Source organism: Phoenix dactylifera, unplaced genomic scaffold (genome assembly GCF_009389715.1).
Source record: "Phoenix dactylifera cultivar Barhee BC4 unplaced genomic scaffold, palm_55x_up_171113_PBpolish2nd_filt_p 000382F, whole genome shotgun sequence".
NCBI classification, from domain to species: Eukaryota; Viridiplantae; Streptophyta; class Magnoliopsida; order Arecales; family Arecaceae; genus Phoenix; species Phoenix dactylifera.
Window position 1 is genome coordinate 370805 of NW_024067829.1, and position 19116 is coordinate 389920.

The 19116-nt window shown below is 37.2% G+C and overlaps 1 long non-coding RNA gene and 1 other non-coding gene across 2 annotated transcripts; one reads left to right on the forward strand and one right to left on the reverse strand.

Annotated features, from left to right (window-relative positions):
- The first annotated feature begins 518 nt into the window (after positions 1-518).
- LOC120105842 lies at positions 519-16118 on the forward strand. Its single transcript, XR_005508115.1, has 2 exons — positions 519-594; positions 14328-16118. It is a non-coding gene; the product is annotated as an uncharacterized LOC120105842 (long non-coding RNA).
- Positions 1860-1966, reverse strand: LOC120105845. The gene has a single exon (XR_005508116.1). It is a non-coding gene; the product is annotated as a small nucleolar RNA R71 (small nucleolar RNA).
- Positions 16119-19116: the final 2998 nt, after the last annotated feature.

Consider the following 19116-nt stretch of genomic DNA (forward strand, 5'->3'; position numbering starts at 1 on the left):
TTCCTTCGGGTATAACAGATGCTTAGAAATCCCTGTAGTTTAAAATAGAATTACTGTAATGCTGCCTATAAAACTAAATCTATTTTATTAACGATTAATTGATATTTTCAATGCTCCACTTTTTGGTTAGGTCTTCACTCAGATCTAAGTTGAGATTATAGATGATTTTAAGAAAAGCATGATGAAGTGCTAGGCTGAATTCTGATGCCTTAGTTATATTTTTGTCAATCTGAATATTATCCAGCAGTTAGTTTTTGTTCACGGTCAAATCCCTGTGGATTCGATCTCGGACTCACCGAGAATATTACTTTGCTATACCCTATACTTGGGGTATTCTACATTTAATTTCTCTTTTAAAAAGAGCAAGATTAAAATCGTAGCAAGTTTTTGGCGCCGTTGCCGGGGATTTGCAACGTGCGAACGAGAACAAGGCTGCAAATTTCAATCTTTAATTTCTAGTTCTTCAATCTTTCTTTATTTTTAACACGGCTGAAATTTCAAATCTTTTCAGATTCAAGGGCGACACGAAGTGGGACCAGTAACGAGGAAGATCAAGATCGCATTTTGGATTTCTGGAGTAAACGAACTCCGGCCGTGAGTATTTAAATTATTTTTTTTCCTATTTTGTTCATACTAGTCCTATTTTAATAATTCCTAGATTAAAATTTTACTCTTGTTAAAAAAAATAAATAAATAATAAAAATTTAGCTAGTTTGTTTGATCAACTATTTAAATGCAATTTAATGCCATGACATAAAATGTTAAAAATCTTCTTGATTGTTGCATATAGTATAAAGCATTTGCATAAAATAATCTAAGGGCTGAACCCATTAAAAAGATAAGGTCGGGATTTCATCACTCGTCCTTAGCCCAAAAATCATCCAAGTGCATAAATATCCTAAGCCTAATTAAAATCAACTAGACGTTGGCCCCTAAGGATATTCGAGCTCAATAGGATGAAGACCATTGAAAGTTGCACCAATTTCGCTCTGTGGCCCGGTCGATGTCTAGGCAAGCTTTATCCCTCTAAGTGATTGAAGGGAGACAGTTTCTGTTCGAGAAAAGTGGGTTTTAAGTGGGACCTTTGCTACACGCATCGTGGCCCCTCCACTTACCTGGGAGCTTACCTGGTCGACTAAGGTTACTAGACCGGATTGGAGGCTTAGGTGTCCTCTTCAAACCAGTTAGGAGTTGTCTAGAATTTTTAGGAAAACATTAGAAATTGTTGGGTAATGTTTTAATGCATAATTTTAATTAAATTTTTTTTCGGTGTTTGTTTAGATCTCTTTAGGTGGTACTTGTACCAACCCAAAAAAAATAATAAAAAAAACAATATATATATATATATATTTCAGTATATGCTGTTGTGGGAGAGAGATAAAACGAATAGATTATTTCGAGTTGAATCAAGAGATAAAAATTTAATTGTTCAAAATTCAAATAATTAAATGGAAGATAATAATAGTAATCAGGGAGATAATGAATTTCAAAATAACTTACCTATTAGAATGCTTCGTGATTATCTACAACCCACTAGGACCAGTACCCCATCCTGTATGGTTATTCCTACTGCTGCGAGAGCTTTTGACATGAAACTAGGAATACTCCAATTACTCCCAAAGTTTCACGGACTTGATTCTGAAAGTCCCTATTTACATCTGAAAGAATTTGATGAAGTGTGTTCAACACTTCATTTCAATGATGTCACTGAAGAGGTAGTTAAGCTTAAGTTATTTCCTTTTTCTTTAAAGGAAAAAGCTAAGTCATGGTTACACTCCTTAAGGCCTAGGACCATAGTTACCTGGCAAGAAATGACACGAGAATTTTTAAAGAAATTCTTCCCAACACATAAAACAAACACACTTAGAAGAAATATCATGAACTTCGCACAAAAAGATGGAGAGACATTTTTTCAGTGTTGGGAAAGATTTAAGGACCTTTTGCTTGCTTGCCCACATCATGGATATGAAATTTGGAGGGTCATTAGTTTCTTTTATGATGGTTTGTCCTCCAATATGAGACAATTTGTAGAAATGATGTGTAACGGTGAATTCATGAGTAAGGAACCAAATGAAGCCTGAGATTATTTTGATCTTTTAGCAGAAAATGCACAAACTTGGGATACAACAAATAAAAATGAAAAATCTAAAATAGCACCTAATGCAAAAGGAGGAATATATCTTATTAAAGATGATAATGATGTCAATGTAAAAATTGCTAATCTGACTAGGAAGGTTGAAGCCATGGAATTAAGCAAGGCCAATATAGAAAAAGCACAAACTATTGTTGAAAGTATATGTGGAATTTGCGATAGTAATGTACATGTGACCAAGGATTGTCCTACAATCCCTGCTTTTCAAGAAGTGTTGCATGATAAAGCAAATTTCATACTTTTAAAAGACCATTTTCAAAAACATATAATCCTAATTGGCGAAACCATCCTAACTTTAGTTGGAGACATGGACCCACTGCCAATGAATCTCAAGGAAATTCTGTTCCTACTCCTTATGTGCCACCACATAAGAAATCCCTTAAAGATACTTTGCAAACCTTCATGCAAGGGCAGACTCAAATAAATCAGAATACAATGCAATCACTCCAAGAACTTAAAAATTATGTAGGTAGAATTGAGGCTCAACTCAATGTTAGGAAAAAAGGGACATTTCCAGCCCAACCTCAATCTAACCCAAAGGGTCAACATGAGGTCCATGAAGCAAGTTCATCCCAACCAAAATTTGAACAAGTTAAGCCTGTCACAACCCTTCGTAGCGGAAAAATAATTAACAAAGAAATTCCAATGAAGGATGACAAACCTGAAAAATCTATTGAAAAAAAGGATGAAAATAATAATGAACAAGATGATCCAATACCCCATCACAAGATAGTTGCTCCATTCCCTCAACGCTTGCTTGTAGCTAAAAAGGGAATACTTGACCAAGAAATTCTGGATATCTTTAAACAAGTAAAGATTAACATTCCTTTATTAGATGCCATTAAGCAGATCCCATCTTATGCCAAATTTTTAAAAGATGGTACTAACTGAACAGGTGAGTGCTATTCTCAAACACAACACCCCACCTAAGTATAAAGATCCTGGTTGTCCTACCATATCTTGCATCATAGGAAACTTCAGGATACAACGAGCCCTTCTTGATTTAGGTGCAAGTGTTAACTTACTGCCCTATTCAGTTTATGAATAGTTAGGACTTGGTGAACTAAAACCCACCAAGGTTACTCTCCAACTTGCAGATCGATCTATAAAGATACCAAGAGGAGTAGTCGAGGATGTACTTGTCCAAATTGATAAATTCTATTTTTCAGTCGACTTCATAGTATTAGATACCCAGCCTGTCATGAACTGTACCACTCCAATACCTGTCATCTTAGGCCGCCCATTTCTAGCTACTTCCAATGCTTTGATCAACTGTCGAAATGGAATAATGAAAATGTCATTCGGGAATATGACTATAGATTTTAATATATTTAACATTTGCAAACAACCCGATAATGACAACGAAAATGATGAGATTTATGGAGTTAATCTGATCGACTCCGTTGTAGAAGATGCTCTTGTCCCATCTCTTTCTTCTGATCCGTTAGAAATATGCCTAACTCATTTCGGAAATACAGATATAACCAAAACCTTAGAGAAATCAGTGCTATATTAGATTCAGCTCCTTTGTTGGATACAGATAGGTGGAAATCTCGTTTTGAAGAATTGTCCACACGCAACAATAGTCCTCTACCATCCAGTGTTCAAGCACCTAAACTTGAGCTAAAACCTTTGCCCTCTGAGCTCAAGTACGCATACCTTGGTCAAGAAGAGACTTTTCCTGTGATCATATCATCCCAACTCGAACAAAGTCAAGAATTAAAATTGTTAGATATTCTCAAGGAACATAAGGGAGCAATAGGGTGGACAATTGCTGATATCAAGAAAATTAGTCCCTCAATTTGCACTCATAGAATCCACCTAGAAGCTGATGCTAAACCTTCTTGTCAACCTCAACGTTGATTGAACCCAAACATGAAGGATGTGGTTAGGGCAGAAGTTCTGAAACTTCTGGATGCGGGTATGATCTACCCAATTTCAGATAGTAAATGGGTAAGTCCAACCCAAGTGGTCCCGAAAAAATCTGGTGTTACTGTAGTCAAAAATGCCAACAATGAATTAGTTCCAACTAGGGTCCCCACTAGTTGGCGTGTATGCATTGATTATAGAAAACTTAATTCTGTCACTAGGAAGGATCACTTTCCTCTACCTTTTATTGATCAAATCTTAGAAAGGTTGGCAGGCCATTAATTTTATTGCTTCCTAGATGGCTATTCCGGTTATAACCAAATTGCAATTGATCTTGAAGATCAGAAAAAGACCACTTTTACATGTCCTTTTGGCACATTTGCTTACAAGAGAATGCCATTTGGGTTATGTAATGCTCCTGCAACCTTCCAAAGATGCATGCTCAGTATTTTCTCTGACATGGTTGAGCGCTTTTTGGAAGTCTTTACGGATGATTTTTCGGTTTTCGGCTCCTCTTTTGAAAACTGTGTGGACCATTTAAGGCTAGTCTTAATTCGGTGTGAGGAGAAGAATCTAATCTTAAACTGGAAAAAGTGCCATTTCATGGTAACTAAGGGAATTGTTCTCGGGCATGTCATTTCATCTGAAGGAATTGAAGTAGACAAGGCTAAAATTGACGTAATTGCTAATTTATCCAACCCAAAAACTATCAAAGATATACGCTCATTTTTGGGTCATGCAGGATTTTATAGGAGATTCATTAAAGATTTTAGCTCGATATCTAAACCTTTATGTAATCTCCTTCAAAAGGAAACCCAATTTGTGTGGTCTGAAGAATGTCAAAAAGCTTTTGATAAACTTAAAAGCTTGCTGACCTCTACTCCCATCATGCAACCACCCGACTGGTCGCTTCCTTTTGAAATTATATGTGATGCTAGTGAATATGCAGTTGGGGTAGTTTTAGGGCAAAGAAAGAAAAGGAAGCCTTATGTTATCTACTATGCAAGTACGACTTTAAATAGTGCACAAATGAATTATACCACTACGGAAAAGGAACTACTCGCCATAGTATTTGCATTAGACAAATTTAGGTCTTACTTGATTGGATCCAAAATCATTATCTACACTGACCACGCTGCCCTTAAGTACCTTCTTTCAAAAAAGGATGCTAAGGCGCGTTTGCTTAGGTGGATCCTTCTACTCCAAATTTTTTTTCTAGAAATAAGAGATAAAAAGGGGGTAGAGAATGTAGTAGCTGATCACTTGTCCCGTCTCACTCTTCCAGATTCCATAGATAATTCACCCATAAGAGACACTTTCCCTGATGAGCAACTCTTTGAGATCCAGTCGTCACCCTGGTTTGCAGACATTGCAAATTTTCTTGTCACGGGTGAACTCCCGATTCATTGGAATAAACAGGACAAAAGAAAATTTCTAACCGAAATAAAAAATTTCTTCTAGGATGATCCTTATCTTTTCAAATACTACCTAAACCAAATTATTAGGAGATGTGTACCTAATGACGAATTTATTAGTGTCATTTCCTTTTGTCATTCTGAAGCTTGCGGTGGTCATTTCTCTACTAAGAAAACGGCTGCAAAAATTTTACAGTGCGGTTTCTATTGGCCCACCTTGTTCAAAGATTTCCATAACTTTTGCAAAGCTTGCGAGCGTTGTCAAAAGTTAGGTGGGATAACTCGTAGGAATATGATGCCCCTCAACCCAATTTTAATTATCGAAATATTCGATTGTTGGGGAATAGATTTTATGGGTCCATTTCCTTCTTCATTTGGAAATTTGTACATCTTAGTAGCTGTAGATTATGTCTCCAAATGGATAGAGACAATTCCTTGCAAGCATAATGACCATAAAACTGTTTTAAAATTTTTAAAAGAATATATTCTTTCCAGATTTGGAACGCCTCGAGCCATCATCAGTGATGGGGGTTCACACTTCTGTAATAAGCCTTTTGAGGCTTTAATGCGAAAATATGGGATCACCCATAAAGTCACCACCCCTTATCATCCACAAACAAGTGAACAAGTTGAAGTATCCAATCGATCAATTAAGAATATTCTGAAAAAAACGGTTAACCCAAATCGCAAAGACTGGTCTTTGCGTTTAACTGATGCACTTTGGGCTTATCGTACTGCTTTTAAAAGCCCGATTGGTATGTCTCCGTACCGTCTTATTTGGCAAACCGTGTCACTTGCCTGTGGAATTGGAACATAGGGCCTACTGGGCTATTAAAAGATTTAATTTTGATATGGATAAGGCTAGTTCACTACGCAAACTTCAACTTAATGAACTAGAGGAAATCAGGAATGAAGCATATGAGAATGCTTGAATTTATAAGAACAAAATGAAAGTCTTTCATGATAGAAATATTATAAGGAAAACATTTGAGCCTTCCTAGAAAGTTCTATTGTATAATTCAAGACTTCATTTATTTCCAGAAAAATTGTGATCTAGGTGGACCGGCCCGTTTATAGTTAAAACTGTTTATTCGTATGGAACCGTTGAGATAGAGAATCCAAACACCGGTAATATTTTTAAAGTAAATGGCGAACGTTTGAAGTTATTTTTGGACAACTTTACCCCAGAGGTTGAATCAACCAATCTGGAAGATCCTGTTTATCAGGATTGATCTCTATATCTGCTAGAGATCCTCTGTTTGTATCATAATTTGTCTCTCTTTCATTTTCTGTTGATATGACAATTGGTGAGCAACAACAGTGTGCAGTCATTCTATCAGGTAAATTCTAACCTTCAGCCTAATTATCCTTCATACAATTATTAATGCCATATTTCATGAATTCATGTTGCAACATTGGGGACAATGTTGAATTTAAGTTGGGGGGAGAGATTACTGTATTTTTTCTATATATCATACCAATTGTCATATTTTTGAAAAATAAATAAATAAATAAATAAATAAATAAATAATAAGAATAATAAAAATAAATAAATATATATAATAATAATAATAATAATAGTAATAATAATAATAACAAATATATATTTTGTTGCATTTAATTACCACTTTAAATTTTTCTAAGCAAATAAACATGTGCAGCTATTAAGGCAAGGAGCACATTATGACTTATTAGGGACCTATTATTAGATCCCCATACAAGTATTCAATGACAATAGGGAAGCCTCAGGAATTCACTTGTGTTACCTATTTGTTTGTTGACCTTATTCGCTAAAGAAGTACGAGTGTCCTTGTCTTAAAGTTCATGATTTAGTTTTCACATAAAGATAGAGTTTGAAATTCCCGGCTAGATCACCTGGGTGCCTTATGTTCTGATCTTGGTTGACCTATAGTCACAATACAGTCACACTATTTGGAAAAAAAAAGAAAAAAAAGAAAAAAAGAGAGAAATAATACAGTTTGTCTTCACTAAGTAACCGGGCTTCTTGCCTACAAAGCAGCGAGTGTTCGCGTAAAAAGGTGAAAATGACTGAAATAAGTGATTAGTCTGGCCTCGTGGCGTAGTCTGGTTCGAGTAATTAAGTCCGAGGGGTGTTTCACCTAATGCCTTGAGCCAACTGGATCAAGAGTCATTGACCCAAAGCTCGTTACATGGACCTTACTATAGCCTAATGGAGTTGGACTGTTGTAGTCACTGTGAAAAAAATAGATATATATAAAAAAAAAATAAAATAAACATGAGTGGCTTAGTTAAACTAAAACCAAGTGACATGTGGATGACTCGTTTGACTCCATTGTTTTAGAACTCTGTGTACCTGGGATGTCTAGTTGGGATTGATAGCTTCATTTTTATATGCAAACCATTCTGGACAAATAACATGTGATATTCGGAAAATTTAGTGGGTCGGAAGCTAACAAATGGTAGTTAACACTTGTGAATTTGAGTAGTGCACCTAGAACTCAAGGGGTACCCAATTGTGGTGGAGGTATAGGTATTCTGAGACGTCACATTTACATTTGCCTTAAGGGTTGCTATGATTTAAAGTATCTTTTAACTTAAAAATGATGTTTTGTGGGTAACATCACTGCAAACCCTCACGAGACAACACTCGTCCACTAGGGTAACTTAGGGGTTTAACGGCTTGTTGCACGTGCTAAGTGCAATCGTAATGCTCTACGAAAGTGAGTATTTATTTTAATTCATGCATATTGATATATATTAATAAAAATGAACAATACTTTTGCACCCTCATTTTATCATTTTCACACTAAATTGCTAGAGACTAGCAATAAGCTAGTTAGGGGGTGTGATGAAAGCACAAAAGTGAAATTTTCATATTATCTTAATTAGTATTATAGCTAATCTTTATTAATAAAATTGATTAATTAATGTTTTATTTGTGTCTGAGTGCAAGTGATTCAAGAGACCCAATAACGCTGGGTTTGAGCCCAATGCCTGGCAGTCCGAGCTCAACAAATCCCTAGTGTCTCATCTGAGCCTCATGTCGCCCGTCATCCGCATGCAATCCATATCACTGCATCCAGCCGAGCATGGCATCTCACGACGTCCCCAAACCGTGTCTCATCCGCTCCCAATAGCTCCCAAACCGGCTCTTTCTTGCATCTCGCCTCAGCAACTCCCCAACGAACAGAGCACACGTGAGGGGCTTCCCAGCGTCTTCCAACCGTCCGTGACCTCCCAGCACATGCAATCGGATCATCCATTCCACCTCCTCTATTTCGGAACAGAGCTTCCAACCGAGGAGTCTTCTCAACACCCCAATGGCCATCCACGTATTCCATGCATCCGTTCGGTTCGTCCCAGCAGCCGAACATCTCCCAAACCGTCCGCGTTCAAGCCATCAACCCAAGTCGCCTCCGCGTCCCACGTATTCCATGCATCCTATCGTTTTATCTTCTTCCAGCCGTTCCCAGCGAATAAATTCCATCCGCGAGGAGTCTTCCCATATTCGCAACTCCCTCCACCCCACGTCTCAGCCGCTTTTCATCCAGCCTCTTCAACATGCTATAAGAAGGCAGCCGAGCAAGCAAGGAAGAGGGCGGGGATCCATCCGGGAGCATCTCCTCTTCCAATCTTTCCAGCCAGACGAGGGAGGAGAGAAGGAGAGCCGTGCGAAGGAGGAGGCCAGCAGCCGACGACGGAGGAGGAGGCGGCCAAGGGAACTAGCGAAGCAAAACATCTCATCTCCTCTTCCTATCATTCATCCGGTGGAGGCAGGAGGAAGAAAGGTGATTCAGGAGAAGAAAGGAAGCCAGGGAACCATCGAAAGAGAAAAGAAAAAAAAAAAGAAAGAAAACAGAGCACTCTGTTTTCTTAAGAGAAGAAAGAAAAAAAAGGGATTTATGCTTTATTTTATTTATTCTATGCTAATCTTTTTTATAAAAATACTTGCATCTCATATGGATAGCTAAATCTCTTTTAGCTAAGGCTAGGGAAAAGCCTAGCATTTTCTTCATGTATTTCATTTAATCATCAATGGGATTTTAATATTTTTGATTTGAATTATGGTGCAGTAAATTTATAGAAATTATTTCAAACTTATATATTTTTTTGATTTGTTATTTCCCCCGGGTATAACAGATGCTTAGAAATCCCTGTAGTTTAAAATAGAATTACTGTAATGCTGCCTATAAAACTAAATCTATTTTATTAACGATTAATTGGTATTTTCACTGCTCCACTTTTTGGTTAGGTCTTCACTCAGATCTAAGTTGAGATAATAGATGATTTTAAGAAAAGCATGATGAAGTGCTAGGCTGAATTCTGATGCCTTAGTTATATTTTTGTCAATCTGAATATTATCCAGCAGTTAGTTTTTGTTCACTGTCAAATCCCTGTGGATTCGATCTCCGACTCACCGAGAATATTACTTTGCTACACCCTATACTTGGGGTATTCTACATTTAATTTCTTTTTTAAAAAGAGCAAGATTAAAATCGTAGCACCCAGTCGATTTCATCGTCCTTGATATGGAACCTGTGCCGAACCTTAAGAAATAGATCCCTATGATTCTTGGTCGTCCCTTCTTAGCTACAACCAACGCATGTATTAACTGTAGAACTGGGGTGATGGATATATCTTTTGGAAACATGAAAGTCAAACTGAATGTATTCCACGCCTCTGATCAACCCGCAAGGGAAGATGAGTTCTTCCTAGTAGACAAAATGGACGATCTTGTGGAGGAAGCCCTTCCCTACATTCTATCAGATGACCCTCTGGAAGCATGCTTAGCCCATTTCGATATTGATAACTTTGATCTAGACAAGGCCATAGAAGAAGTCAATGTCCTGCTCGACAATCCGTCTCCCACAAATTCTCATCCTTGGCGAATCCGATATGAACCTCTTCCTACCCTTTCTAGTGCGCCACTATGCCCCTCCATCGAATCCCCTCTCAAACTTGAGTTAAAGCCACTTCCGGTAATACTTAAGTATGCTTTTCTAGGACTAGAAGACACCCTACCTGTAATCATCGCGGCTGACCTGTCTGACAAACAGGAGAGTCAACTTTTGAGCGTGCTAGGAGAACACAAACATGCAATTGGATGGTCCGTAACTGATCTGAAGGGGATTGACCCATCTATTTGCATGCATCGAATTCACCTAGAAGAAGATGCAAACCGACCCGTGAAATGCAAAGGAGACTCAATCCTAACATGAAAGAGGTGGTCAAGAAAGAAGTAGTGAAGTTGCTAGATGCCGAAATCATTTACCCTATCTCTGATAGCAACTGGGTGAGTCCGACTCAAGTAGTACCAAAGAAGTCGGGCATTACTGTAGTTGAAAATGCAGAAGGAGAATTGATGCCCACACGCACGACCACCAGCTGGCGTGTTTGCATTGACTATAGAAAGCTAAACTCCATAACTAGGAAGGACCACTTTTCTTTACCTTTTATTGACCAAATATTAGAAAGGTTAGCCGGTCAGGGTTTCTACTGTTTCTTAGATGGTTATTCTGGATATAACCAGGTGGCCGTGTATCCCGATGATCAAGAGAAAACCACTTTCACATGTCCATTTGGGACATTTGCATATAGGAGAATGCCATTTGGACTATGCAATGCGCCCGCGACATTTCAACGATGTATGATGGCAATTTTTCTGACATGGTAGAAAAATTTCTGGAAGTATTCATAGATGATTTTTCAGTTTTTGGCCCTCATTCGATGATTGTCTCAATAATTTAGCTCTGGTTCTAAAAAGATGTAAGGAGACCAAGCCTCGCCTAATTCGATGGATCCTGTTGTTACAGAAATTTAATCTAGAAATTCGTGATAAAAAAGGTACCACAAATGTTGTAGCAGACCATTTGTCTAGAATCCTTCTCGAGCCTCCTCATAACATTTCACCACTTCATGACTCCTTTCCAGGATGAACAATTGTTTGAGGTACAACAAGTGAAAACACCATGGTTTGCCAACATAGTGAACTATCTTGCCGTAGGACAAATTCCCGATCATTGGTCCAAGCAGGACAAGGATCGATTCTTTTCGCAAGTCAGGTTCTACTTTTGGGATGACCCTGATTTATTTAAGTACTGTCCTGACCAAGTAATTCGTCGATGTGTGCCTGAATGTGAATTTCAGAGTATTCTTAATTTTTGTCATACCCAAGCCTGCGGAGGACATTTTGGGGGTAGGAAAACTGCAGCTAAAGTTTTACAAAGTGGATTTTATTGGCCCTCATTATTCAAAGATGCTCACAATTTTTGTCGGACTTGTGAGCGATGTCAGCGAATGGGTACAATCACCCGTAAAGATATGATACCACTCAACCCCATTTTAATTATAGAAATTTTGATGTCTGGGGTATTGACTTCATGGGTCCTTTTCCGCGTTCTTTTGGTTTTGAGTACATTCTTGTCGGGGTTAACTATGTCTCGAAGTGGGTCGAAGCAATTGCCACTAGGACTAACGATCATAAGGTTGTGGTTAAGTTCTTATAAACAAATATATTTAGTCGCTTTGGCACACCCCGAGCTATCATTAGTGATGGGGGATCACATTTCTGCAATCGATCTTTTGAAACTTTGGTTCGCAAATATTCAATCACCCACAAAGTTGCCATCCCATACCATCCCCAAATAAGCGGGCAAGTTAAAGTTTCCAATAGGGAGATAAAACACATCTTAGAAAAAACAATACGCCCTGATAGAAAAGATTGGTCTCAAAGGTTAAACGATTCTCTCTGGGTTTATCGTACTGCTTATAAGACTCCTATTGGCATGTCTCCTTATCGACTAATTTTTGGGAAAGCTTGCCACTTATCCGTAGAACTTGAGTATAGAGCTTTTTGGGCCATTAAGAAGTTTAACTTTGATATGGCAGTAGCTGGTTCTAACCAGAAACTTCAACTCAACGAGCTTGAAGAGTTACGCAATGAGGCATATGAAAATGCTAAAATATACAAAGCAAGGACTAAGGCTTTTCATGACAAATCCATTAACCGTAAGTCTTTCGAGCCTAATCAAAAGGTTTGGCTATTCAATTCTAAATTGCGTCTCTTCTCTGGTAAACTTCGCTCTAGGTGGGGATGGTCCCTTTTTAGTGAAGAAGGTTTTTCCTCATGGTGCAGTAGAAATTCAAAACCTCAGTGATGGTCGTGTCCTAAACATCAATGGTCAAAGATTGAAACCTTATATAGAGTGTGTTGCAGACGGACAGTTGATCGAATCCCTTAATTTAATGGATCCTATTTATCGGGATAATTAAGGACACACTGTGTCTGGCTGAAGACGTTAAACTTAGCGCTTGTTGGGAGGCAACCCAATTCTCATAGGTTATTTTTTGCACATTTTCTTATCGCATTTTTTTAACAGGGATCCTCATATTACTGATGCAACTAAGGTAAAATGCTTCTATCCTCCATATGCATCATATTTTCATCCAAAATAAAATAAAATAAAATAAAATAAAATAAAAAAATAATATTAATATCATTAAAAAAACCATTAAGGACAATGTCTGATCTAGGTTGGGGGGTATAGAATTCGAATTTTTGAAGAAATTTTTTGCATTTTTTTCGGAAAAAAAAAACATAATTTCTATGCCTTAGTGCTGAAATGATAAACATACGAAGTATATAAGTCTAAAAAAGCCCAATGACTAGTCAGGGAGTAAGACAATTTGAGTTCTTTTTATTAAAAGTTCTTTTAGCGAGTTGTAAGATAATTTTTTACTTTGGAATTTTACAACACACATGGCATGCACTTCTAAGGGTTAGGATCAACATTATGTTGTTAAGTCTGGTAGCAACCTTGAATCCTGATGAATCATACCTATCTGATTCACTATTATCATATTAAAAAAAGGAAAAAAAAAGAAGTGAATTTAGTCAGGTATATCGAAAAGGGCTACCCTACCTATTGTCAAAGGTCAGCGGGCTTGTGATGATGAACCCGAGCATAGGTCTGTAGGGGAGTCTTGATGCCCAGCACCTTATGCCATCTGGTGTGGGAGTTGTTGACTGAATGCTCGCTACATGGAGGAATCATTACAAGAGTAAAAATGCATAATTTATTTATAAGTACAAAATAAAATAAAAAAGAGAGAGAAAGAGAAAATAATATTGACCTTAAAAAAGACGATAGTGTGAAAGCCGTCGTTGTAAAATTCGAGTAAACTGGAATATTACAGATAAAGCCCATGAGGTATTAAAGTAAACATCCACAACTCTCGAAATCCTGCAAGATAGGATGATTTTGAATTAGTGAATAGGTCTTATCTGACCAATTCTTGGGAACTACTAGCTTTAGCAGTATTTTGGGAAATCTAAAGCCTTAGCTTGTGTATGGTCCAGATATCACCGAGCACCCAAGTATAATTACACCTTACAACTCTCTAACAGAAACTTAATGACTTCAACTTAAGTTGCATACTGACCTAGGATTTGGGCTGACTTAGTAATTAAAACTTTGTGTGCTTTTGAAATTATTGGCACCTATGCATTTGAAATTAGATTTTATAAAACAGTAAAATAAATTCTTTAAATAGAGACAGCAGTTTGTGGATATCTGAGCTGGAAACCCTTACGAGACAAAACTCGTCCACTAGGGCCACCTAGGGGTTTAAAGCCTTATTGCATACGGTAAATGCAATCGCGATTCCTGCGAAAATGAGTTTATTTCTTTTTCTACTTTTAGTTTGCTCGAGGACTAGCAAAATGTAGGTTGGGGGGTGTGATAAGTGCTAAAAATACATAAATTAACCCCTTTATCATAGCACTTATCATTATTATTATGCACATATTTCACTATAAAAAGATATATTTCCCTTCAACATTGCATTCTAGTAATTTATCAAAAGTAATTCAGGTTTGTTTGATTTTGGGTCGACTTAAACGTATGCAGGTCGGGTCGAACCCATCATTTATCTGGCTCATAACCATGAAGACTGATCACGCTAGAGCACACGTGGCGGCCATCCCGAGTGACACATGCCTATATGCCAAAGTACATGGGATTTCAAAAGGATGATCATGAACTCTTGGATGACGGGATTACTTTGCAAACAAATTATCCATCTAATCCTTCCACGTATCAGAGTTCCCTCAAGTTCCTTTCTCAGGCGGGATAAGCCTTCCGAAACGCTCAGATTTCATCCCGTTCGGAACGGAGTCCCACCACCCATGGATAAAGCCCAGGCTTCCGCTCATCTCATGCATTTCCTCCGCGTGTCTTCCCTCCTGTCCGCGATTCAAGGATCAGCTCCCAGTTCCCCTGTTCCGAGTTCATCTTTATCTCACGGATCAACCATGAGCCAAATCCAAACTCCCTTCATCCATGCGTTCTAGCCGTCCGTGAGATTTGCCCCAATGTCAAGATCAAATCTCTTCCCGGTTATGAACGAATCCCAGCATCCCATCAACCTCCGAGATCCTCTCATGTCTCCATTTCAGCGTCATCCTCTCCCCATTCCGTGGATCACGTCCCAGCCATTTTCCGAACCAACCCAGTGTTCCGGATTGATCCTTATCCAGCTTCCTCCCGCGATACATGCCAAGCAAACAATCTTCTGAGCGCGTCCACTTCTTCCGGCATCTTCTCTCAACCGTGAACATTATCCCCTGCATCCAAGGATCAAGCCAAATTCTCCAGCCGCCCCCTCAAGGATCCAAATCAAAGCCTTCCGGATCCCCTGCATCCCAGAACAGAGTCTAACCTCTCCCAAAATTAAGCATCTCATGTTCATCTTTCCATCGGATCTCCATCCTGTTTGCATGCTGTTCCCAGTTCCGCATCCAAAGCTCCTTCCAAGTCATCCCTTTCTTCCCCTGTTTCGAAACAGAGCCGCATGATCCACGGATAAACCCAAATCCCAGCATCTCCCCCGCTCAAATGATCCCAACCGAATCCACACGTTCTTCCCCTCGCGCCTGTGTTCATCTTCCACGCGTCCGGATCAACTCCATCCAGCAGCGTCGGGTTCCCCTGCTTCAAAACAAAATCCCCTGCATTCCCAATCGAGTCCTCTCCGCGTACCCTCCGAGTATCTCTCCTCTTCCGAATCAAGCCAACTTCTTCCGGATTCATCCCAAACTCCTTCTGGATTTTCTCAGCCGTCCCAGTTCCTTCCACGTCTGGGTACTCCGCTCTCATCCCCTGCATCCACGTCAGCAGCCTCTACCCTTTCTCTCGTTCATGGATTGATTCCAACCAGCAGAATCTCAGCAACGTATCAACTTCCCGTGATCAGCTCTCGCATGAATCCCATGTTCTTATCTCCCTTGCTTCAGAACAGCCACAGGAGGTAAAAACAGTGGGCTGGGGAGGCTATAAAAGGGAGAGATTTCTCCTCTTCGTGGCAATCTTCTCTCAGGCCAAATCCCATAGAGTAAAAGGAGGAAGAATACTTTGGGGTATTCTGGGAAGAACTTCCCACAGAAAGAAAAAAAAATGAAGTGCTAGAGAGGGGAGTTGCGACGGGAGAGGAAAGAGCCGAAGGAAGAAAGAAAGAAGTTCTGGTCGCGATGGAAGCTCTTCGCGCTGCTGCTGTCGTCCACAACTATATGCTGGGCTGATCTCCTCACTAGGGCTGGATGAAGCTGTAACAGAGAAATAAGGATTTTTGTATCTTTAATTTTTGTTCTTGGAGTTGTATGAATCCTCTTACTCTTAAATGAATATTTTTCTTTCATCTCATATTTAATCTCTGTGACTTTAAATATGATGTTCGTACAACTGTTTTTTCATGATCACTGAGTGAGTATAAAGATAATCCATGCTTAAGGAAGATGCAGTGTCCTGCCACCTTATTTTAGGGTAGACATTTCATGCCTACTGAAGATGGATTTTCCTAAAAATTACTTCAGTGAATTTTTATTTGAATGCTTATAGGGCTTGTAGCCAATTTGCATGATAATCCAAGATAAATTAAAATACAAATAATCCTTGTTACGATGTTAGTGGTGAATTCCTTGCCCTAGGCTCTCTCAACTGATATCATTTTAATTGCATTTCTTTTAAATTATTTAGTTCAATAGTCCTCACAAACTTTCTTTTTCAAATATTATTTTTAAGAAAACAATTGTACCCCAATCCCTGTGGATCGATATCCGTAATCACTATCCTACTAGATACGTGCTATTGCGTGGTCTTTAAAACTGACTATCAGATATTCAACAAGCTGCTGCTGTACAATTAAGACATTCAACCGCAGCCAACAACCATCTACAAAGCTTCAGATTTATATTTATTGTTCATTTATTTTGAAGCTTTATTTACTTTGTTACAATATTTATTACTTAGTTTTAACTCTGCTGTAACAGTTTCAATTGTTCTAAAACTGATAAAGGTTCCTCCAAACCTAAATTGGAAGTTGTTGAATCAGGGGATTCATTCAACAAGGATAAAGGTTTTGGTTGGTGAACCTGAAATAACTGTCTGGGTTGTTTGTGAGCCCGAAAAACAAACGTGTAAAGGTTTTGGTTGGTGAACCTGTGAAAATTGACTGGATTGTTTGTGATCTCGGAAAACAAACAGATTAAGATTTTGTCGTTTTCTTTTTTGAAGGAAAGTCATTAGTTTTTTCAAGATACAAAACATTCATATAACATATTTCTTAACTAGACGACTCAACATAAGACATGACAATAATTGAATATTGAGTCACTCTACTCAAGAGATTGCCTAAATATAAGCAAGCACAAGTCACTTAAACTAAAGAGACAGTTTCATTAAGCAAGATGGTTCAAGGACAAGCATGTGAGGCAATAGAAAGATTCATCAAGGTCAAATTAATTTTTTTTTTTTGTTTTCAGAATCAATTTAGCTTAGATTCTATTTGCTAAAGATAATTATTAATAAGATATCCAAGTTAAGTTTTGATCAAATTATCTTAAACAGTTATTTCTATTAAAATTCTGATTATGATTCAGATTGTAACATAAAAGCAAAATGATAAACTATATTCTCAATAAAAGATCTAGTTTTGATAAGAATAGTATAAATTGATATTTCTACAACTAGTATCTTTTCATTGAGGATTCTATATGCATTGTTTGAAGAGTAATATCCAAAGAAACATTCGTTTTATCAGATTTGGCATATCTTTCATTGTTGAGAACATAATATGTATAACTGAAAAACATGAAAGTATGCAACATTTGATTTTCTGTTTTTTTTTATGAGTTCATAAGAGATTTTTGAAAAAAAAATTTTAATAGAAATCTTATAACATGATAAGCTATGATGATAGCTATAATCAGAATCAATTATGTAAATTACTATCTCATGGTATTGTCCATCACATTTCTTCAAAAGTTCTATTTTTACTTTTTATAAACCCAATGTGCAATGATGTCTTGGTGGAGAAACAATTGTATTCAATATCATTTTTTGTGCAAAACTTAACAAGACATTGGTTTTCAAAACTATGCAATGATACGTCTGTATTTTCACAATTTGCAAACTTTTTTATTTGAAACCTTTTGTAAGTTTGTGCCAATGCAGAAACTATTTCAATTTAAGTGCCAAGAACAAAATCAACGTTAGCTTTGAAGAATCATTTACAATTATAAAATCAAGAAGCTTATCTCCTAGGTTCACAATCCTAGGAATCCAAATAAGTTCTTATGGAGAATATTCAAAGATTAAAAGGTAAAAATAATATTTTTAGATTCAGAAATGATTCTAGTTTGTTTTTCTAAATGACACGCATAGCAAATTTTGACTTTGCAGAAATTAATCTAAGTATACTAATGACAATGTCTTTCGAAATCAAGTCCATACTAGCATGAGTTAATTTTATATGTCAAAATAAGTTTCTTTAGTCTTGGTATTCATAAATTATGTTTTTCAAGAGTATACCAAGTACACATTCATATGTCTATGTTCCATAGAAGATGATGCTATGGATATTAAAACAACTCTCAATCAAGCATATAAAGAATTCAAGGAGTTATTCTAAGAAAATAGATTAAGCATTAGCAAATTATCCATCGATAAGTAAAGTAAAAAAAATAGAAAGATGGAGGGATTTGAATTTATTTCTTTCATTTTAATTGCTTTTCTTAATCACATTTTAAGTTTCATTCTTTAACATGTGTCTAGAACACCCATTGTCCAGATAACATCTTTCATTGGAGCCTTGGGTAGCTAGACACGCCTGCTGAAAAATAATCAGATTTTCAACTTGGGGACCCAAGCTTTTTTAGGTCCTTGCAGATTAGCAATAATTGTTCCTTTTGGAACCCATATTCTCTTAATTGCCATTTTGTTTATTAGTTTACAGGTTTTAGGATTACAAGTAATATACTTCTGCATACTCTTATTAAATTTAAACAACATAGATTTAACAGATAATGAATTTTCAGTTTTCTGTTTCTGCTTATTAATTTTACCAGATTTGTGAAAAATTGTTTTAGGATGGATAGAAGAGGATTTAATAAACATATTCTTGAAAGATTTTTGGATATATCAAAGTTGATATCCTACTCTAGCTTTGTCATATACAGCTCTTGAGTTTTCTATCATTAAATTCAGTTTTTCAGAGCTGAGAGTGAATCTTTTAACAATAGGTTTCAAATTATCAACTTCTTTAGTTAATTTTTCATTATCTTATGAAAGCAATTTATTGTTCTTCTTAAGTCTATCATGGCTCTTAGTGAGAAGTTGATTTTTTTGATTTAGTTCTTTATTT